This window comes from Octodon degus, unplaced genomic scaffold (assembly GCF_000260255.1).
Source record: "Octodon degus isolate 3935 unplaced genomic scaffold, OctDeg1.0 scaffold00174, whole genome shotgun sequence".
Taxonomy (NCBI): Eukaryota; Metazoa; Chordata; class Mammalia; order Rodentia; family Octodontidae; genus Octodon; species Octodon degus.
Genome location: NW_004524750.1, coordinates 5473890 through 5497885, shown reverse-complemented (window position 1 = coordinate 5497885; position 23996 = coordinate 5473890). Strand labels below are relative to the sequence as shown.

Sequence of the window (23996 nt, the reverse complement as noted above, 5' to 3'; positions counted from 1 at the left end):
TGATGAAGAAAACAATACAAAGAATAAATGAACCAAAGTTTGTTCATTGAAAGAATAAATAAAACTGATAAACCCCTAGCCAACCTAACCAAAAAAAGGAAATAAAAGACTAAAATTCATGCAGTGAATAATGAAAAGGGCAAAATCACTACAGACCCTAGAGAAATTCAGAAGATCAATACCTACTGCCAAAATCTTTACTCTCACAGGATGGAAAACACAGAGGAAATGGAAAGATTCTTAGATACATATAAAATGCCAGAGTTGAGTCAAGAAGATATACAAACTCTGAATAACTCAATAATAAGAAATGAAATTGACAGAGTGGATTCTCACGTGGAGGTGGGGTTGTTTGTCCTGTAGAAATGATCACCAAGACTCAAAAAGTAAACCTGGGCCTTTAGCTTCCAGAGAAAAAGAAAGAGTAGGTAGTCAAAGAACTAGAGACTCAATATGTAATTGTAAATGATGGGAATTATTTTGCTGATACTTCTCCTGTGAAGGCCACATCCTTCTCTAGGACTGTAAGCCAAGAACAGGCATCTCATATACCCTTAGAGAAGAAAACAAAGAAGAAAAAGACAGGCCACAGCACCTTTTATGAAGAGCTCCCAGAATCTGATCCCACATCATGAGCCAGACAGACAGAAAAGTCACCGAGCCCCAGGAAGCAAGCCTCTGACCACTCAGGGTTCTTCAGTGGGGAAAATAAGGAGGGAAAGACTTTGCCTTTGGTTACATCTCAAGGCTCAGAGATAAAGACCTCCCCCGACCCCAATCTGGGTGAGGAGGCAACCAGAGTTGGCCAGAATCCCCAAAAGCACAAGAAACAAAGAAAGGACCAGGATTCCATGGAGCAGGATACCTTTGGCTCTGTGAGGTGGGAGATGCTATGGATAGATGAATGGTAGAGAAGGGGCTGGAGGAGCAGGTAGCCTTGGGGCAGAAACAGAAGCAGGGCAGCTCCAGAGAACACAGTAGGAAAGTGGAGAAGAAGAATGTTTACCAGGAGGAAGACATCCTCCCAGGCCACTCTGAGCTCTCCAGATCCGTGGAGACCAACCTTAGGAAAGGAAAGAAGAAGCCAGCGAGAACTGAGGTTCTAGAGTACATCCCACTAGGAGATCACCCTAAAGCTGGAGTGAAGAAGAACACAAAGGCTAAGGAAAAGGAAGAAAAGCCAGTTGTTGAGCTAGCTCAAAAAAGGAAGAACAAGAAGAGAGCAAATTAACAGTGGACCCTTGGAAGGAGGAGCCAGATACAGACCTGGAGGTGGTGATGGAGAAGAAAGGCAACGTGGACCAGACACACATAGACCAGGTGAGGCAAAAGGCCTTGCAAGAAGAGATTGATTGGGAGTCAGGCAAGGCAGAGGCATCTGAAACCAGGAAGTGGACGAGAACCCAGTTTGGCCAGTGGGATACAGCAGATTTTGAAAATAAGGATGAGAAAATGAAATTTCTCAAATTTATGGGTGGCTTTAAGAATCTGTCCCCTTTGGTCAGCCACTTCCGCGTCATGACCATAAGGCCCAACATGACCCTCGGCAAGGCGGCAGCTGACACCCTGCAGCAGAAGTTGCAGCAGGACTACGACCGGGCCATGAGCTGCAAGTACAACTGGGGTGCCGGACTTGGCTTCTATGCCACCCCCAACAGAGTCTTCTACATCGACAAGAATGCTTCTAGGTCTGTCAGGCTGGAAGATTAAATGGTAATGTCTGCTACGCAAATAGCTCAGCTGGCTTTTCTCATTTTGCAGATGAAAGCCACCTAGCAGCTGTCCAGGATGGAACACCTGTGGACACCTGGGGACAAACTGGGCAGCTCATGTCCTGGCAGCTAAAACATATTTTTTCTGTTGAACCATCCATCCTCGTGGTGACATGGGCATGTGAATAATGGCAGCTGACAACTGGCATTTGTTGTGGGTATAGCGTGGCCCAGGCATACACTGTTGTTTTGCATTAATGTATTTAATCATAATCATGAAGTAGGTACTATTCATGAGGCAGCTGAAGTTTAGAAAATGGATAATAAAATTGTTCAGGGCCACCTCCTGTTGAGTGCCATGTGTTACAAGGTTGTGCCCTAAGCCCTAAGTCACTAATCTTTGTGAAAGTCTCTTCTAAGGACTTTCACCCAGAGTACTAGTTGGGGATTAAAGGATGGAAGAAACAAAAAAAGAAAGAAAATAAAAAGAAATTGAAAATGTAATAAAAAACCTAGCAACAAAGGAAGCCCAGGTCCCAATGGCTTCACGGCAGAATTCTACAAGAAATTCAGAGAAGATTTAATGGCAATTTTTCTCAAACTATTCAATGAAATTAAAAGGGAAGCAATTCTCTCCAACTCATTCCTGGAGGCAAGGATTACTGGTTCCAAAACCAGACAAAGATACAACTGTAAAACAAGGATATAGGCTAATCTCTCTAATGAATATAGATGCAAAAATCCTCAATGAAACAGTGGCAAACAGAATGCAGAAAATTATCAAGAAGATTATACATCATGACCAAGTGGGATTTGTTCTAGGAATGCAGGGATGGTTCAACATACTCAAATCCATAAATGCAATATACCACACATCAACAGCACCAAGAGCAAAAACCACATGATGGTCTCAATAGATGCAGAAAAAGCTTTTGGCAAAGTTCAACATTCATTCATGATAAAAACCCTACAGAGAACTGGAATAGATGGTCTACAGCTCAACATCATAAAGGCCATCTATGAGAAACTAATAGCCAACATCATACTAAAGGGGCAAAAACTGAAGGCTTTCACTTTAAAATCAGGCACAAGACAAGGATTTCAACTGTCTCCACTTCTATTCAATATAGTTCTGGAAACATTAACAGGAGCAGTTAGACAAGAGAGAGAAATAAATGGAATAAGGATTGGAAAAGAAGAAGTGAAATTATCATTTTTTTTCAGATGACATGATGCTCTACATAGAGGACCCCCAAAACACCACCAAGAGTCTTATAGATTTAATCACCAAATTCAGCAATATAGCAGAATACAAAGTCAATATCCAAAAATCAGTAGCATTTTTGTACACAAACAGTGAATGAGGGCCGGGGAGATGGCTCAGTGGAATAAGTGCTTCCCAGGCAAGCACAAGGGCCTGAGTTCAATCCCCGGTTCCGCAAAAAAAAAAAAAAAAAACAAAAACAAAAACAAAAAAAAAACAGTGAATGAACTGATAGAGAAATTAGGGAAATCACACCCTTCACAATAACATCCCAAAAATGAAATACTTAGGAATCATCTCAAAAAGATGTAAAAGATTTCTACAGTGAAAATTACAGTACTCTGAGAAAAGTGACTGAAGAGGATTTGAGAAAATTGGAAAATTTTCCATGCTCTTGGACAGGAAGAACCAACATTGTGAAAATGGCCATACTCCCAAAACCGTTGTACAGGTTTAATGAAAATGCCACGAGGATACCTCACATAGCTAGAGAAAACATTCCTCAAATTCATTTGGAATGAGAAGAGACCTGGAATATCAAAATTGATCCTGGAAAACAAAGGAGAGGCAGGAGGTACCACAATCCATGACCTGAAATTATACTATATAGCTACTTGATAAAATCAGCATTGTACTGGTGTGAAGAAAGATCAGAGGATCAGTGGAACAGATTAGAAGATGTAGACACAACTGCAAAGACACTCAGCCACCCTATCTTTGACAACGTGGTCAAACATGCTTACTGGAAGAAAGATAGCCTCTTTAATATGTGGTGCTGGGAAAACTGGCTTTCCCCATGTTGAAACCAAAAAGTAGACCCATGCCTAACACCATGAACAAACAGATACAGTCAAAATGGATCAAAAATTAAATATTAAGATAGAAACACTAAATCTTCTGGAGGAAAATGTAGGTAGAACTCCTAAAGACATGGGGGTATATAGAAAGCTCATGAACAAAAATCAAACTGCATAGGAAATATTTCAAAGAATCAACAGCTGGGATCTCATCTTTTGGAAAAGTTTCTGCACTTCAAAGCAAATCTGCAACAGTTAAAAGAAAATCCATAAACTGGTAAAAAATTATATCCAACTATTCCTCTGACAAAGGCCTTCTATCTAGAACATATAAAGAATTTAAAAGAATCAGGTTCTTCAAATTCAAAGACCCAATCCACAACTGGACATCTGAGATGAATATACACTTTTCAAAGGAAGAAATACAAGCTGCAAGTAAACATATGAAAAAATGTTCAACATTTTGGTCATTTGAGAAATGCAAATTAAAATAACACTGAAATTCCATCTCACCCCAGAAAATATAGATAACATCCCAAAGTCAGGCAACAACAAATGCTGGAGGGGCTGTGGAGAAAAAGGAACCCTTTTCTCACGGTGGTGCAACTGCAGACTGGTACAACAACTAATCAGTGTGGAGATTCCTTAAAAAGTTGGGTTGTAGATCCTATTCAAGGCAGCTGCTCCCCTCCTGGGCATTTCTCCAGAAGAACTGAAGACCTCATACCACAGCGGTATATGTGCACCCATGTTTCTAGCAGTGCAATGTGGCATAATTAAATCCTGGAAACAGCCCAGAAGCCCACCAACTGAATAATGGATAAAGAAAATGTGGCATTTTTACACAGTGGAGTATGCTCAGCTATAAAACAGGATAATTTGAATCTTTTGTTGGTAAATTGATGCAACCAGAAGAACATACTTCTAAGTGAAGTAAGTCAGACCCACAAGTGCAAACATCATACCGTCTCCTTAGTGTGAGAACCTGAAAGAGAAAGATGGAATCTGAAGGGTACAATGGACATTGGGAAAAGGGAATGAATTTATTCAGAATAAAAGTTACTGAGTTGAGGAGGACAGGAGAGTGAGTGGGGGAAAGAGATTTATGTAGGAAAGCAGGATGGTTTGGACAACTCTACTGTGCGTTTCTGCTGTTCTATGGAAAGGAGCAGATCATAATTGTTTTGTCTGCTCTTTTCAATTGTTTGCACTTTTTCTCTTCTTCGTGTCTTATGCATTTCTTTCTTTTTCTTTCTTCTTCCAATTTTACATGTATCTGGTAATATGAATAACTGGTTGGAAGACAACACTGTATTACAACAAATACTGTGAAATTCATATTACTTTGTCAAGTGAAATTCTGTGTCACTTGTGATTTTTTCTTTTTTAATTTGTACTCTCCTTAAAGAAACAAGTTGTCCAAAATAAAATAAAATAAAATAAAATTAAATTAAATTAAAACAAATGGGTGAGACAAGCTATAATGTACATGGGACAACATCATATAGAAGTTTTTAAAGTATTAAACACCAAGCATATAAAACACAAATTATCTTTTTAAATGTTTGATAGAGCTCTCTGTAAGTTATGGTATTGAGTAGAAAATAGAACTATAAATGTAGATCTATGATTCACCTATCCATGTATTCTCTTGTTCCAAAATGAAGCAGAAAAATTATATAAGCCTCTAAGGAAGACATCAATACAGCTATGCACAATTCTTAGTGCTCGGCTAGCATTCACAGCTCTGTTTTAATTGCCCCAGATTATAAATTCTGCCCTGGCTCTTAATTATTCAGAAACAAAGGAATCCATTTACTACTTGTAGATTGTAAAGTATTGATCCATGACCACTTTAACAGTTCTTATACTTATTTGGCACATGTTAAATTTCATAAACAGTGTTATACATTTAAAATCTGTAAAAAGATGTATCATTTCATGCAATTTTCTCTGACTTTAAGCCTGTTCATCTCTCTTGGGTAGTTACCTAACGTTCCCAGTTAGACAATTACACAATTCCAAGTTATACAATTACACAATTCCGAGTTATACAATTCATTGGCATGTGGGCTGCACATTTGAAGTAAATAATCTTGTGCCATCTGGTTTGGACACAAGCTATCTCAGTAGTGAGCTATACTTGAGAGCTGCTAAAGCCCAACTATCTAGCCCATCTCGCAAACTCAGAGCTCACTCCCAAGCTCCTCTGGTGTTTAAGGGAAGTCATCTAAGAACGAAAGATTTCAACTGGGACTTCTTGCGTTTAAGTTCTTATTCTTGCATTTCTTCATGTGCAGTGTGTGTGTGTGTGTGTGTGTGTGTGTGTGTGTGTGTGTGTTTAAGGAAAATCTCCCAATGGGGCATCAATATGTGATCTAAAATTTTCCCCTCCCTATCTTTCTCACTCTGCCAATACAGAGTTAGAAATTAAGCACAGAATTTCTCAGGACGTCCTCCTGAACACTGCATCACATATTCTGGAAAGTAGTTGAGTATATAGATCATGGTATTAACCAGTAATGCGGTGTAGGCGACATAAGATTTCTGAGTTCCCAGAATCTCTGGAGTTTTCTCTGAAATCTTTGACATAAGCTTCCTGAAGGAAGGAATTCATTCACTCAACGAATGCGCACGAACGCATCCTAGGTGCCTCCTACTGTCCCAGCCTTCGAAAATAAGATGCCGGACAAAATAATAGCATTTTTACTTTATCTCTTTATTTCATTCATGGCTTTGAAAATTTTCTTAAACTTGGCAGGTGTTTACAAAACTAATGGCAGAAGTTTTCTGCCTCTGAGTGAAGGCTCATGTGACATTTATTCTTATGATGAGATTTATGCTTCCTTTCCCTTTTCTCTACTTCTTCTTTGCATCTTCCCCTAAGTTGATGAAGAGAAAAATCACGTGTTCTGTTCTGCCTTGCTGACTTTTAATCATGAACACTCAGAGGCAGAAAACTTCTAAACCAGTAAGCAAGCCGTTACTGGATATTAAGTGAGCAATTGCTATATGTGGTTCACTCATTTGCTTATTGAATGCTTCTTGGGAACCTGAATTCTTCCAGGCACTGTTCCATAGTTAGCTTGCTTGGAGATTCCCAATGTAAAGTGCAGAAGTCCTGCTCTCAAAACATCTGCAACTCTATTTGAATTTGTTTTTCTAATAGAATAGTCAGAGGTGAATAACGAATCTTTCTACCCACTGCTACCCTCCACCCCTCCAAAGAGAACTTCAGTTTAGGGAGAAGAAAACGATGTGCCACAAGGAAACTCCACTGCTGCGCTCTCCGGCCTTTGGGCTGAAATGCCAGTGGGTTGTCGACGTGGGCTGGTTTCGTGATTAGCAGCCTGAGTCCTTGGAGTTCAGACTGCATTTGGAAAGTCCCGGAGCAGGCCGTACGCGTCCTGTCACAAAGCATGGGTGCCATGACCTCGCATGCTGACCCTGGGAAAGGCACGCCCTGTGCAGGGTACTTCCCCTTGGCGCACTGAGTTGATCCTACTTTCTGTTTTCTATTCCTCACACCCTGAGGATCAGTGAGAGGAAGCTTTTGGGTTTAATAACAAATGTAAAAGCTCAGTAAAATGAAAAGCAGCATCCAGGGCTCTCAGCTTCCCTAGAGCAAGACAATATTGCTTTTACAGATTCTACAACAGCGCCGTGGTTCTGCCATCCCCTGCTGAAGGAGAACCTGTGACCCTCCACCATTTATTAGATCATGTTTTAAAATCAGCCACGTGACACTGCCAGCCTTCAGCAAACCTACACCCGTGCTGCCTGGACAGACTGTCTTTTGCCACCCTGGGCCACACACCAAAACTTGCAATCCCCGTCCTGCTTGCTCTTCTGATGTGCGCAGCAAATGCTGCCACTGGGCTCCTTTACCTATTAACGGAAGGTATCCTGGATTCCTATAGCATTTGATTTGAATTTTTCACAGTATATATTATATTCCCCACTATAATTATATATTATATTCTCCACTTTCCTCATCATGTGGAGAAAATCTCAAAGCTAGAGTGAGCAGGAACCTGAAGCTCCAGAACACTCCGGACTGGAATGAACTCTGCTGCACATTATCTGCGTGTTCTACTCACATCACTGTGGAATTCTGAGCCTCGTTTTCTTCATTGGTGCAAGTAAAAAACGTCCTTCCTGGTCCAAGCAGCACATGTGCACAACTTCCAAACAGGATCAGAGTTCCCTGGGGACTTGGGGCAGGTTTCTCTTTCCTTTGTATTCTTTAGAGCAATTGATGAGTGTTTAATCAATAATTATGATTTGTCTAAACACTAATATAGATATTTGTGATGGAAACATGTACATTTTGGTATGTCTCACTTCTCTTTGGAAAGCTAACCCGACAGAATCTCGTCTGGCCCACATTTGTTGAGGTAGGTTGGACTCTGGTTCTGCATATAGGGAAACAATCAGCATTCATTGGTTCAAAAGGGTTTTTTCCTCCTCTTCCTCTGTTTGTTTTTGTTTCTTTTCCTAGAATTATGAATGATAAGGACCTAATAAGTTAAGAGCTGCTAGAATCAACTATCCAATTGTAGGAAGCACACGCCTATGCAGGGCACATGTGTGTGACTGCAGCACTAAGGAGCTGAGGCAGGAGAGCGGCTGAGTCAGGGCCAGCACTGGCTACACCTTGAGCTGAAGGACAGCCTGAAATGCACAGCAAGACCCTCTCTCAAATGTGTAGTTCAAAGGGAACTTGTAGAGAATAAGGAATTCTAATCTTTTTAAACATATACCTAGAGAATCCAACTGATATCACGTTGTCATACACTGATCCAGCAATCCCATCCTTATATATTTATATAAAGAAAATCAATAGGCAAACGTAAACACACAAGGATACTTACCTCAGGAGGGTGGTTAGGTTTGGGGCTAACTTTCTAACATGAGGGGACTGGAAGATTTAATCACTGTATATCACCTTCCGGAATATTACGCTGACATTCATTTTATAAGTTTTAGAACATGAAATCCTCAATAATGATGAAAGAAAAAAATTTAAAGTGTGGGTACTGTTAGTGTGATCATATAGTTAAGTGTCTATAGAAGGAAGATTTGAAATGGTAACACCAGGAGACAAGACAGAAAGCTGTATTGTTTTTTTTTCCTTTGGCAGGACCGGGGATTGAACTCAGGCCCTTGTGCTTGCCAGGGAAGCGCTTCTTCTACTGAGCCATCTCCTGGCCCCAGAAAGCTGTTCTTATGTAAGTTCTTTGAGACAGGTGTTCTTTGTCCTTCTCGTTTACTGCTACAATCCTAAAATCTAGGGCAAAGCCTGGCACATGATAGGTGGTTCATTAATATCCACTGAATGAATGAATGAATGAGCATATGTCATATGTGGCAGGAGTGAAGGTGATATGTCTTTTATTTTTTCTTTTTCATTACAATAGTTTCTGCAGAAAGAAAAGGTGTGGGGTACATAAGGAAACCCACCCACAACTCAAGTTCATTCTCAGTTCTTTCCTGGAGACTTCAGAGGTAATCACAAAAGTAGAAAAGCGGCCTGGAGTTGTGTCACCTGATTAACTTACAAGACATGGTGTCACTATCGTCAGCCTGTACAGAGAGACTTAGGGACACATCAAGAGAGTTGCATGAGAATTCCATCTCTCTGTCACCTTTCCTAAGTACTGCATTTCTACTTCAACACATATTTTTTAACACCAAGTGAAAATAGCCTATGAACACTAGGACAACGTATCAGGCAGAGATGGGAAAAACCAGGATTTTGAATGGTGGTCAAGAGACAGAGACCAGAATGAGCACAGCCTCACCTCAGTAATCCTTTCAGAATTGTTGTAGCTTCACAGAAGCACATGGCATAATGCTTTTCCTAACGTCGAAGTTTAAAAGTGTAAAGCCACGTTGGTCTCTTGCACGGCAGGTGACGCCACTGTCCTAGTATTTCCCCTCGGGCCCTTGAGATTACGCCCACTGCAATTGGCAGGCAAGGCCACATCAGCGTGCTGAACGTGTGGTCTCAGCCTGCGAGGCTGCAGCGCTTCCTGTGTTTGGGTGCTTGCGGCCTCTGCTAAGCAATTGGGGTAAGAGTGAGCCCAGAATGGTGACCAGCGTTACAGTTGCATGCAAGAATGGCTTTCGTGACCTTCGAAGTGTGGAAGTGACAGTAGTGGCTTCCCTTTATTATTACTTGGTCTCAGTGTTCTTCTCTATCAGATTCAGATCAAAGGAGGACAAGAATTTAATCTTCCTGAAAGAGTGCTCTTCCTGGCGCGTACCAGCTCTAAGGAAGGGCAGCGCTTTCCCTGTCAGAGCCACAGGCAGGCTGGGCAGGAGCACGGGGCTGCGGGGGTGGCTCGGTCCAGGCCACTGGCGGGTGCCTGCTGGACGCCTGCTCTGTTGCCCAGAATCTATCACCCCTCAAGACCGGTCTAGAAACACCGCCGGCAGCCAGCTTGTGAGGTCGGACTCCCGGAAGAACCCAAGACTCACGGATCCTCCTCAAAAGGCGCAGATTCATGGTAAAAAAATTGTTGGGCACTCAAGTGATACGTCTTTCCTTTAAAAAAAAAAAAAGTCAATGAATATTTGTAAAGAAAAGTGAAGTGGAATAAGGGCACAGCACAATGGCTTTTTACTTTGATCCCTAAAATAAATATCAATGACCCTGGTCTGTTGCTTTAAGCATTTCACCTTAGTGTGTTTTAGGGTTTAAAATAATCTGGGGGTAAAATGACAAATAGAGAAAAGTAAGCCTCTTCTGTCTTTGCTTCTTTTCTTTGCCTTCCCTTGCTTTTCTCCATTTCCCTTGCACCCCTCTCTTATTTTCCATCCCTTCCCCTTTCTTCCCTTTCCTTCTCTCCCTAGCTTCCTCCAAAATGTCCCCTCCTCTCTGAAAAACTACCCTCCCTAGCACCCCACTTGTCACCTCCACCCAATACCTACTACTAGCCTCCATGTTCATCTTAGACTTAGGTCTACTGCTGGGAAATTACTCTTTTTCTTTCTTTCTTATGATATTTAATCTGAAAAAAATGTTTTCACTGGGATTACTATAAAGATTAACATATACAACATAGGGATTTCTCTGGAAATGGGAAATACTATACAAATAGACTTTAGATTATACTGCCCCCACCAGCTCAGGTTCTATACCCTACTGTGTTTCTATCAAAATCTCTCTAAGACCATCTAGATGTCAGGCAATAAAAAGAACTGATGGAAGATGAAAATTGAGTAAAGTGTAGTATGGATGGGTTAAACTGAATGAAAACTGAAAATTAATCTCTGGGATTAGCACAGTAGAGGTTGGTGGTGGTATAAGAAAAGAGTAGGTCTAGTGTGGGCTGCTCTGATTGCTGACTGAACTCTTCCTCAACAGCCTGGGAGAAAGTGGCACCCGATGTGAAGTGGACGACGCTTCTGAATTTTATTGCTCTGACAAGCAAGTGAGCGAGATGGTAGCTTGAAAGACACTTAAGCTCAAAGGAGACCTAGAAGCGTTGTATGCTGAGCAGCAGTGCTCGGTAGAGGTGGGGAAAATAATGCTTCAGAAGAGGTTACTAGTGTGTCCTTGGACAGGCGACATGGGCTGCAAGGGATGCCCAAAGGAGGCACTGGTACTATGTGGCTGAGCAGATTTTCTGTCAACTAGAGCAGCAGGGATGTCAGGACCGAGCTGCAGACCAGGTGGGCTTGGTAGCAATGGCTTGTTACGGGTTTCTTTTCATTGAGGGTTGTCTGGCTTGGTTTGGTTTAGTTTTTGGTAAAACTGGAAGCAAACTTACAAAACTGTAAGTGGGATGGAATTAAAATGAAATGAGGAAAGACACCACATTCACTTGGATTGTGCAAAAGGAAGGGGAAGGGAACACTGTGGCCTCAATCAAACAGTGAACATCTGTGCCAGAGAGGTGGCTGGGTGGTCCAAGTGCCTACCTGGCAAGCGGAGGACCCAGGTTCGATCTTTGGTACCAAATACCATGCTGCCTTCAGAACCACAGGTGCACCGTGCCAGCCACCGAAACTGGGTGTGGTGGTGCATGCTTATAATCCCAGCACTGGGGAAGCTGAGACAGGAGGACCACGACAAGTCTGAGCTGCGAAGCAAGACCCTGTATCAAATAAACAAATAAAAGATTAAACATCGTTTTAAAAAAAGAACTGGGAATGGTGAAAGGGGACAGGACAGTAGGGAAGTGTGAAGAAATACAAGTCAGGTACACTATTAGTGTCTTGAGTTCATTGAAATGGGAGGTTTGGGCTAATACTGAGGGGAGAAACTTTTATGTCCATATCTCATACCCTGAGCAACTACTTTAAAGGTTACAACATGTAATGTATCAATATTATTTTTATTATTTAAATATTATTATTTTCTTATTATTTTGTTATTTTTTTTTTTTACTTTTTTCCATCAAATTAAAAAAAGAACACCAGGGTCTGAGTTTGGGGCAATGTCGCATACTCAGTTGAAGTTAGTGACCTTCAGTGGAAAGAGATGGGTGAGCAACAAAAGCGAAGGTGATGCGGATTGCTTCAAGGCTGCTCTGAAGAACCAAGCAGAGGCAACGGAGTGGAGGAGGATGCAGGCAGGCAGTAATGACGGTCGGCTACGCAGTGTAGGAGGAGTGAGGCTCGAGGCGCATGGGCAGGCAACGGACAAAAGGGAAGAGCAACGTCAGTTCAAGGACTGTTGGAGGCAGGGAGGGCAAAGAGATATGAGGACAACAGAGAAAGTGACAGCAGAATCCTTACCAGAAGTTAGCAGGCCTGCCTCCTCCCCTTCTTCAGGTTTATAGCCAAGGCCACTTCTGAGGAAGACCACCCCTTCTTAGGCTAGTTAAAGGTGCGTCTCTCACCTTCACTCAGACGTGGCTTCCTGCCTCCTATTTCATACTTTATAGAAACATTTTTTACCATTATATATATATATATATATATATATATATATATATATATATATATATATATATATATATATTTATCAACTAATCTCTATTCTGTTTTCCTTTCCCCAGTGGGATTCCCACTCAAGGACGACCAGGATTTCAGTGTGCTCAACTCTCCTACCTTGAACATTGCTTGACATGGTGATCATGCAGCAAAATAAATATTTTTGCTGAATGGCTTGAATAAAGCAATTTTGTATTGCAATATCCCAGTCTCAAAAAGCCAGCAAGTTCTTTTGATTTTATGCCTTCTTCCAACTGATGAACTTTCTAAGTAGCTGAGTACAAATTGATGACATTTGAATTTATTTTAACTGCTTTGTAATAGAAACCTAAATAAATGGAAAGTGTGGATCTGCTCTTCACTCAGAGTTGGATTACATGGAGCACTACTTTCCTACTATTCAGGGCATGATTATGAAAGAACTGTGAAACTTTGCTGAGGGGACGTGTGTGCATGTTGGTCCTTTCTGTAAAGAGGCATGGACACATAGCTATGAATTACACCTATTCATTTGTCTTCTCTTGCTATCAAGAATAAAGCCTTGTACTATGATGTATGTACATTCCTGAAACAGACCATTCTATTGACACATATTGTTACCCCATAAATTGGAGTTGCCATGTTTTTTGAACCAACCTTGAAGACTTACATGAGCCAAGAAATGTAGACATGAAGTGAAAGCATGGGACCACATTGTAAATGTGACAGTGTTGATTTTTTTTGTCTTCATTGCCACTTCTAGGTTCCTTTGTGTTAGACAGGTGAGGCCAATAGATGTAATTGGAAAGTAGTGAGGAGTTATGATAGCCTGGTCATGTGGGTTGTGGACCGCATTCTTCTTTTTTCATGGAGATAGTTGCTTCCTGTCGACACACGTGGCCAACTGCATGCTGATAGAGATGAACCTGTAATGCCATCTTGAAAAGTACCAAAAGGAGAAACGATATCAGTTCTGGTGCTCTAGTACAAAATCCCATCCTGAAAATGTGGCCATCAACTTAAGAAATGTTCTATTTGAAGACATATTCTTGTTGAAATGGTAAAGGACAAACATAAAAAAGAGAAAGAAGAAAGTAGTTCATTTGGGTAGTTTCAAGGATAGTGCAGAGATCCACAATAGATCATACACAATTAACCTGATCTAGATATAAGTAGTAGAAACAATTCATACCAAGATTTGGCTAGCGAATGTCCTCGCCATTCCTCGAGTGACACGGATAGTTGCTGGTGATGTGTTGTGTATGCACTCCAGTTCTGCTTTATACTTTTGGTGGAAAGTAGCCAAGGTAAAGCGAGCACCAGACTTCTTTCAACGGTCTTAGAATAAGCTGTGTAGACTCACAGCCCCATTCAGCCTTCCACTGTCAAGTGTCTCACAAGTAACTAACTCCTCCTCTTCCAGCCTAGCCAGGCAGCACATTGCTGCTGGACTACAGGATTGAGGAGGTCTGGTTCTTCCAGGAGAGGGCAGTGTTTCCCACACAAGCTCTCAGTGCTAGCCCAGGCCAAACGGAGCAGTGGAAGCCAAATTTAAACTATGGAATTGGGTAGCTGCCTACTGGTCCCAGCCTGAGTCACCCAACCACAAATGCTTTTCCACAAAATAGCAATCTTAAGTAAGTGTAGAGATGTACTCCTCCTCAGTCATTTGCCACCGTTCCCAAAATGGTCACATTACTCATTTCTATTGGAATAAGAACAGGAATTTAAACTTCTGCAATCTGTGTTGTTTTCTGAAATTTAAAGTTTGTTCTATGAATACATTCATTTATATAAAATACAGCAGCTTGTCTATACATATTTGAGCATTTCAAAATTGCAGTTGAAAGTAGCAGATTTCTCTTTCAGCAAAAATATTTAAGAAGTATTTATAAAGTTTGATTATGTTTAATACCATGCTGAGAAAGGAAAACTTAATTGTACTTTTTAATGTATAAATAGCAAAACTCATTGGCTTGTGACAAGTAGATGATTTTAAATTCTGAGTTTATTATGTGCTGTTGCAATGATGAATTCCCATAATCTCCACCTCGGCCACCTGGTGATAGTTGAGCCCCTCTGAATTGGGCAGATTCTATGTGAGTCATAAAGGTTCAGAAAACAGAATTTTACTTTATTTTTATTTATTTATTTATTTATTTATTTATTTATTTATTTATTTATTTATTTTTGTGTGTTACCAGGGATTGAACTCAGGACCTTGCGCTTGCCAGGCAAGCACTTACTCCATTGAACTAGCGCCCTGGCCCAAAAAAATAGAATTGTAAATAGCAGGACCTGTCCAGTGTGATGAGATTGATGCCTGTGAAGTTGCAGCAGGATTAGACATTTAAGATGCTGTCTATTAGATATACAGATAATTCAGTAGGAGCTATGAAAGTAATTGTCAAAAAATGGACGGGGCAGATGAAATAAGACATCAGTATGAAATCCAGCTAATGGAGAAGTCACTGAGGAGGGAGACACGTTTGCCACCAAAAGGAAAGAAGAGAAAAATTGGGCAGTATGTAGAGCAATACATTCACACAGCCAAGACGCTCTGTCCATGTAAGATATTATTACCATTGTTATAGACTTGGGGCTCATGATTATCTTGTGGCCTTGTCTTTGCTGACCTTAAGAAATCATTTTGAAGGTTGGGGAGATAGCGTTGTAATCTACGTGGCATGCTGTGCCAGCCCTGAAACCAGGCACGGTGGTGCACCCTTGTAATCTCGATGCTGGGGAGGCTAAGACAGGAGGATCACTATGAGTCCAAGCTATCCAGCAAGACCCTGTACCAAATAAATATGTTTTTTTTTAAAAAAGAAACAAATTAGTTCAATAGAACATTTCAACCTCCACTCTGTCTTCCACCTGTATTGAAGCTAGGCATCCTATTTGACTTTCCCTCAGTAACATAAATGCTGGAGACAAGTTAATATGGAAATTACGCAATTATAGGAATGTGTATTCAGGAAAGGTACAGCCTCTCAGCGTCCAGCAGCGAGCTACTCGTCATGGCCTAGACAGCGTAGCAGGCTGCTTCTCCACACTGCTCTCGCTGTCCTTGGCTCTGAGATTGTTCATTCCCTTTTAGGAAGAGCTAAAAGTTTCTCAGATCAGGAGAAAGCCTGGCTACCACAGAGAAAATAAAACCATGCTGCTCCCCCCTCCCCACTCCTTCTCTTTCTCCTGTAGCAACTGTAAGTGCAATAAAATGTGAGAGTTGGAGCAAATTGCTATGGCAACAAAGTGTACTGTAATAACAAAGAAGGTGTCTAACAAGCAGGAGCAGCTAGAGCTGCAAGGGAGCAAAAGTGTACCTTGAAGGAGCAGGACAAAAAATGTAAAAAGTTGAAAATGTTCTGTCCTCCAGCCTAAGTACATTGGTCCACTCAGAAGACCTAGATCTGTGTCTTAGCTACCTTCTCCAGGGATACCCCAACTGGAGGCATTATAAGGCTCTGCACATGCATGTGTGCGTGTGTGTGTGTGGGGGGGCTAGTAACTCCTAAAACCAGGCAGAAGGAGATGTTTTCCTTTTTATCTGAAATTACAGGACACTGAAGTCATTTAGAGATCCAGAGGTCTGTGTAGCTGGACCTTCAGCTTGCAGGTCCATCTTTCCAGTTGTGCTAGACCATATTTGATCTGTTGTTAAAAGTGTTAAATTGGAGAACACCTTTGACGTCTTTGTTAAAGGTGATCTCCAACTTAAACAAAAATAAGCTGAAACAAAACTCAACTTTTTGACAACAGGATTCTCTTCTCTGGAAGATCTATTTAAAAAGACCCTACCAATTGGAAGCAAGGCCTGCACTAATGCATATTTACCAGGCTGAGCATGAGCGTGGGAAGCGAGAACCTTAAGGAAAATAAGGATGCTGCGGTGAGAAGCAGATATTGTGTCGGAGTGGATTGAATCTGTTCTATTTCTTTCAAAAATTAAAAAATAATTATAATTGGAGGACCACTCAAAGTTAATGCAAAATAAATCAGCCACAACACTTTAGTGGTTTAAGAAATAAAAGTTGATTTCCCTTGCATCTCTAAATAGAGGCTCAGCTTGGTATCATCTTCATTCCAGAAGGAATCCTGAGTTTCGCCAGTGTGGGGCTACCATGGGGACTAGTATGTGCAGACTTTTGGAAAACTAAATGCTTTGGTCTGAAAGTGACGAACAGCAGTATTGTCACACCAACCTATAAAATATGGTCTAGCACAACCCTGCCCAATTTCAAGAATGGGGTAATTCAGTGATACTCTTCCAATGTGTTTTGAAGAAAACATATAGGTGAACTTGACAAACCTGTCACAGTAGTGAGCAAGGAATTTTTATATAACATATGTAGAGCAAAGTTTTTATCTACGACTCACGTTGTTTGTTGGCTGGCAGGACGGCAGGCCCCTGAGTGGTGCGGAAGCAGCTCGTTCCCTCCAAGAACGTGCATAGGCGAAGATGACCGGGGGAGCTTGAAGCCTCCTGAGCAGCTTCCGTAGAGAGGCAGGCTGGCGGCTGATGCACATGAGAGACGAGGGGCCTGCATGCCCACAGCCAGCAGGAGCTCAGCGGCCAGTGCTCCACAGGGTGCGGGTCAGGCTTATGACCCCGCTCAGAGGTGGGGAGAATCTGGAAGCTGCCAGGACCTCATAGCAGCTGTTAGTAAACTTGTTTCCTCTTCCAGAACTTTGTGGGGTTTTTTATTTTAAAGAGAAAAAAATGAAAATGGCAATAAAGCAGAGTTTCAAAATAGGCTAGTACAGTTCTTGTCTTGTAGTATGTATTCAGAGTAGAAAATGTAAGTAAGAAACTATGTTCAGACAAGCAGATCTTTGTTAAAGGTGTTCTCCAATTTAAACAAAAATAAGCTAAAACAAGCCAGCTTTCCTAACTTTCCCCTTATTTAAATCCTTCAAATGTCAAGAAATTCTGGAATAATGGTTGTAAGAATACTTGGTGTTATGACTTGTGTCTAGTTGTACCCTCAAAGCCTCATGCAGCCATGGGGCGGGACTTTTAGAGTTTGAGATTAACTCATGATCCACTGGGATTATGGGTCTTAGTACTGCTGGGATTATGGGTATGAGCACTTCTCCCAACCTAGGGCAGATAGCCTGAATGTAACAAGAGAGACAGACTTCCCCTCTGTTGCCATTGTTGCTGCTGCTCCTCCATTTTGCTCTTGCTCTTTGCTACTGCCTTGAAAGGCTGCTCTCTTCCATGAGCCACTCTGCCTTGGAGCCAGCCGAGTATGGACTGCATGAAAACTCCAGTAACTGTGAGCTAAATAAACCTTTCCTTCCTTCAATTTGGGTGTCAGGTATTTGTCCCAGCAACAAGAGAAGAGTAACTGAGACATTTAGCTAATGTACCCCAGCAGTATTGGGGTACCTCAACCACAATACTTGAGGTACTTCATTCAAACTCCATTGCTATTCATTCAATTTTTGAACTCTGTTTGTCTTTATAATTGGAATGCAAGGTGTATTTGGCACTTGCTTAGGTAAGTGCGAGGGCCGGGGTTCGATCCCTGGCACCTCATGCCATGCTGGTCCCATCCCCGGGTGCGCTGAGCCCACAATGGAGTCTGGGCATGGTGATGCCTGATTGTAATCCCAGCACTAGGGAGGCAGAAATCAGGAGGAGCCCTACGAGTCCAAGCTTCTTAGTGAGACCCTGCACAAAGCAAAGCAAAACAAAACAAAACCCTTATAATTGGAATGTACTTCTTTAAAACAAATGATTCTGTAAAATTCCACAGACTCCGCTTTTTCTCTCCTTTGAGTATGAGCCCGCAATGCTGCTGGACCTGCCTTCTCTTGGGACGTCTCTCCTAGCACTTAGTACAGAGCTGTTAACAAAGCTGGCAGACAATACATACTTATTGATCATGCCAATAACTGGAAAAGGAAGAAGACATTTTATCGAGAACAACAGACAAGGCTAACTCGCATATACTTTGGGTAGCTGTGTTGTCACTAAAGCTTTGCTTTACAAGATAGCGCTGTGCTCTGGAGTCCGTTGCCACTGTAGTTCTCTATGCACTGCCCAGGGAGGTAAGAAGGCAATAAAGGAGGTGAGTCGCCAGGGTTAAGAACGATGGTGGGTCAAGAAATAGCTGGATTAGCTCGGAGGGTGAGATCCAGCTCAGTAGCAGAATATTTGCTTAGCATGGGTGAGAACCTGGGCTTGATCCTCGGAGCCATGCTCAATCGATCAATAAACAAACAAATAAGCAAATAATTGAGTAAATAAATGCACGCTGACTTAGGAACCTGGAGCTTCAGTCTCCATTTCTGGCTCTGCTGCTCACTGGCCATGTACGGATGGAGTTCACCTTCCTCGTCTATGAGCTGAGAACGCTTGCAGCTGCCTTGCTTCCTTCCCAGGATGCTGCGAGAATTGAATAAAGCCAGGCAAGTAAAAGGAATTGGAAAGTTTAAAAATACTTTACAAATGTAATTTTAAAGTGGGGTCACGGAGATGAACCTAACTTGTAAGTCTTTTGTATCACGGGATGAACCGCAGGGAAGGTAGGGGTACGCGAGGAAGCCCTGACAACGCAGGGTCTGAGCACTTTGAAAGCTTTGTGTCTAATCAGCACAAGGTCCTGTTGCTAATTGCAGGGGGTTTCTCCCTGGGCATTCGGTTCCATTTGTAAAGTGTTATATTTATAACTTTCTGAGGCCTCAGTACCTCTCAGAATCCCAGGAAACAAGAGTGCGATCTGATTGTGGCTGCAGGTTGCAGGTTGATATTGCCTGGCTGGTGGCGAATTCTCACAAAAGCAGAGCCGCAGGGATCACCGAGAGAAGGGCAGTAAAGCTCTCCGCAGCTCTGCGAGGGCCCACCTCCCATCCTCGCCTCCCTTCTTCCCTCTCCCTCTCATCCAGAAATCCAGATCGTGGCTAGAGCCAGAATAAAGCTTCTCACCTGCAGAAGTGGGCAGCGCACCCTCCCAGGGGCTTTGGCGGTGGCGAGAGAACTACCACACTGGGGGGGGGCAATAATGAGACACCTCCGTGCGACGCAGGGACTCCACGCGGGACACGGCCCCGGGGTGGCTGCAGGGATCCGGTAGCGCAATTACGGTGCAGAACCAGCACACGGAGCCCCAGGACGAAGGGAAGAAGGCTAGGCTGGAGATTCAGTCCAGCTCGAATAGTTCTAACCTTTGTTCTTCTAAGCGTTGGCTTTCTCATCTGAAAGAATAATAAGCAGACTAAGAGCTATAAAAAATTTACTCTAAATTTTCGTCTAAAAATTAAATGAGAATATTGATAAAAGCCTATTTGAATACGAATCATCAGTGGATAATTTGATTATGACTGGACATTATATATCAGCTGAACCTTTTCAAAATATACAGGCAATGAGGGGTCGGCAAGATAGCTCAGTGGTTTAAAGTGTCTGCTTCGGCAAGCTTAGGCAAAAGCGCAGAGACCATGGTTTGATCCCCGGCACCACATGCCACACTAGCCCTGCCTCCAGGGTGGGCTGAATTGGCCACAATAAATAAATAAAATAAAATAATTTAAAAAAAATTTAAAAACCCCAAAATATACAGACAATGAAAAATGTGGAGATTGTGATATAGAAGTAGAAACATACACATAGAAGCAAAAAGAAAGAAACATGAAGAAAAAATAATCAGCAGGATGGGATCATACAACGTGGATCTCCACAACAGGGAAAGCAGATCTAAAATCCTATGGCTTTTTATCAGACCCAAAAGCTACAACTCTTGTTGCATAGGTCCTGCTTTATCTTGGTCTTAACCATCCAGCAGAAAAGTATAAAAACGAAATATAAGAAGTAAAGCCATGGTGTTATGTTGAGCTGCAGGGGGCTCAGGTCAACAATTTCTGACATTGCCAGTGAAGCAGAAGACCCAATACTATTATGGGCTACTGGACTCTTTTGGAATATTTTGCTGAGTTTACACACCTATAATATTGAAATGATGGAACTAAAGAAAAAAAGGGATACAGCTGAATGTCCATTTTGTATCTATGTATTCAAAATGGTTAGGATAGATATATAGTTACATTCTCTTAATGAATAGAGGGATTTGTTGTAATAGTGTTTGTAAATAGGATATCATGTCTGCATCTTGTACAGCAAATAACCACTAGGAAGAGAGTATGCAATGTGTTAATTATTGAAACTGTCCTACCAATTTGATTTGAAACTGTCTCATTGCTCTTTGTCTCTCAATAAAATTATGGAAAAATAAAATAAAATCCTGTGGCTTTATCCTGGATATTCTGAGGCTATGAATGTAAGAAGATCAGCAAATTTTAATAGGGGTCTTGAGAAGATGTCTACCTCCTAATCTCCAGAAACTGAATGTTATTTTGCCTGTCAAAGGAGAATTATTATTATAGATGGAATTAAAGTTTGTAGTTAGTTCTTATAAAAAATTATGTTACCCTACGTTATGATACAATTCTTAGGTGAGCCTAATATAATCAGAAAAGGACTCAAAAGTAGAATAAAAAGCCACAGAAAGAATTGTAATGACAGAAGCAGGTCAGAGGGGTGCATTTTGAGAAAGCCATTCAGATACTCGTGAAGTTGGAGAGGACAGACCACAAGCCAAGGGGTGCTGGCAGCCTCTGCAAGCTGGTAAAGGCAGAGTGAGGGCTCGGGGTTTCCTCCCCATGCCTCCAGATGGGCAGGCATGCAGAGCAGCCTACCTGGACTGGCACCTGGTGAGACTCTGCCGGACCTTGAACCTGCAGAACTCTGAGATAAACATTTTAATTTGTTTTGAATCACTAAGTGTGTGGTGGAGGTAGAACAGGAACAGAAAACTACCGCAATCCTCAAAATAAGATTTCTTTGTGAACTAAATTTTTATGAATGTTAATTTTAAGATGTTTTCAACCTCAGACAGTGAGCATGCAACTGAAGTGAAGCGTGCAGTGGACTGATACACACCGAAGTGGACGTGACGTCCATTTTTAAGTATTTTTCTGCACAACCTAAAGAAACTAATTTGAAAGAAATATCTAGTTCATCTTTTACATCTCATTTAGGTTCGAGGAGTCTTCCTATGAAAGAAACAGGGTCCTGAAAAAGACCCACTTAATATTCTTTGTGGACTTTATATTGACAAAGGGGTGCACTTACAGTTTTATCTTTGTGATGTAAATTGTGTTTATGGGCCAGTGAGACAGCTCAGCTGGCTAAAGCACCTGCTTAGGCAAGCTTAGGCAAGCACAGGGACCACGGTTCGATCCCTGGTACCACGTGCCATGCCAGCCCCACCACTAGGGCAGGCGGAATTTGACCACAGAGTCCAGGCATAGTTGCACACACCTGTAATCCCAGTGCTGAGAAAGCTGAAAACAGGAGAATCACTGTGAATCCAAGCTGTGTAGTGAGGCTCTGTAGCAAGCAAATACATTGAAAGAATAAATGAAATAAAAAAAAATTCCATTTATTTCTCCAGCTTTGTGTTCTTTTACTATGCCACGTAATCATAACAAATATATCCAACCTTAGCAAACAAAGTCCTGATCGTGAAGCGCAGGGACTCAGACTTCAGCCTGCTAGCTCCAGCTCACCTTTCAGCTCAAATGATATTTCCTTGGGAACACATTTTTGCATGTCTTTCCTCTAAACAAAAAGACCAACGGACAGGGATTTACCATTTTTGGGACGAATAAACGCTTGACAGATCTGTTATGTCCACATTCTCCTCTCCCTACAGGGAGCCCAGCCTCATACGTAGTCCCTTGGGAAGACAGAGTTCTCACTGTTGATGCCCATTTTTAAATATGGAGATTACCAAGCCAAGTTCTCCCTCATACTCATGAAGCCCAGGAGAGAGTCTGCGTTCTACAGTTGATCAGGCTCCCCACATGCAGTTCCTAGCACTTTGGATTTTGAGGAAATGGCACAGAGCAGTCCCAGAGCAGGTTACTCAAGAGGAGGCCGGCAGACAGAGTCCACCCTGCAGGCTGCTCCGTTTGCTCGGCGCCTCCCTTTCCAGGCCTGGCAGTGCAGGTCCTCCTGCTAGCTGTGCTCTGAATGCTAGCGTTCCCCCAGCGTTCTTACGGCAAAATCTGGTCACCAGTGCAGTGCTTGGGGATGTGTCTCTGGGACTTGAGGAGATGTGAGGCAGGGCTTCCACGCAAGAGGCCCCAGAGAGCGGCCTGCTTGTTCCACCAGAGAAGGACCCAGCGAGAAGGAGCCATCAAGACCCAGGCTGAGGGCCAGCCTGATAGCTCAGCAGACTAAAGAGCCTGCTGAGGCAGAGTGCAGTGGCCAGGGTTCAATTCCTGTCCTGCCATGTGGACCCCGCCCTGGGGCACGCTGAGACAGCGATTGAGACTGGGCGTGGTGGTGTACATCTGTAATCCCAGCACTTGGGAGGTTGAAAATAAGAGTATCACTAGGAGTCTGATCTATGTAGTGAGACCCTGTGGACTCTGTAGACCCTGTCCTAAATACAGAAAAAAGAAAATTCAGAAAAAAAAAAAAAAAAAGATCCAAGCTAAATCAACCAGGGCCTGGACTTTGGACCTCCTTCACCTCCAAACAGTGAAAAGTAAATTTCTATTATTGAATGCTACACAGCATGCTGTTTATTGTTAGCTGGAAGAGACTAAGACAATATCCTTCCAATTCTCTAAATAAAGCCAGAGTGAGGCTCTGTTCTTAAACTCAGTAGTCTTTCCTGTTAAGTACTTTTTTCTCTGATCTCTCCTTGGACATATTATAATACCTGCCACTCAAAAAAAGTTATAATTTATTTAATTATAGTTTATTCAGTTACTAGGATCACTTTGAAATGGGTCTGACCATATCATGCCCAAGCCGAGTAGCAGCAAGTTGTGCTTTATGTGGTCAGTATGGTTAGGGTTTTGAATTGAGAGTGACCGTTGGAATTATTTAATATGGTGTTAAAGAGGTGTCTTGCAGAGAAAAATCACATCCACTCAAGTCGATGTGGTGTAATAAAGCCTGTGAAGAAAATTTAATGTGACTGTGGTGAATTGACAGCTGATGGTCAACTTGCAACCAGCCAAGCTGAGCCAGTGAGGTGCCTTCCAGGTGTGGGAGGACTCCTGGGGACTGTTGCCAACAAAATGAAAAGAACTGGAGAAGATAGAGTCGGTGAGGAGCTGCTGGTTCTTCCGGAGGAAGTTGTCACACAGGCTTTCCAGGTGAACTCAGCTGTTCTCATCGTTGAAGGAGCCCAGGACCTTGCTGTGCTTGAGACGGCCACGGGTTACTTTGGGGGCGCTCTGATCCTTGATTTCAGCATTGCTTCCTGGCTCCAG

At 42.2% G+C, this 23996-nt stretch overlaps 1 pseudogene; it reads left to right on the top strand.

Moving 5' to 3' along the window:
- Positions 1-365: 365 nt before the first annotated feature.
- Positions 366-1710, top strand: LOC101567967 (annotated as a pseudogene).
- The last annotated feature ends 22286 nt before the right edge of the window (positions 1711-23996 follow it).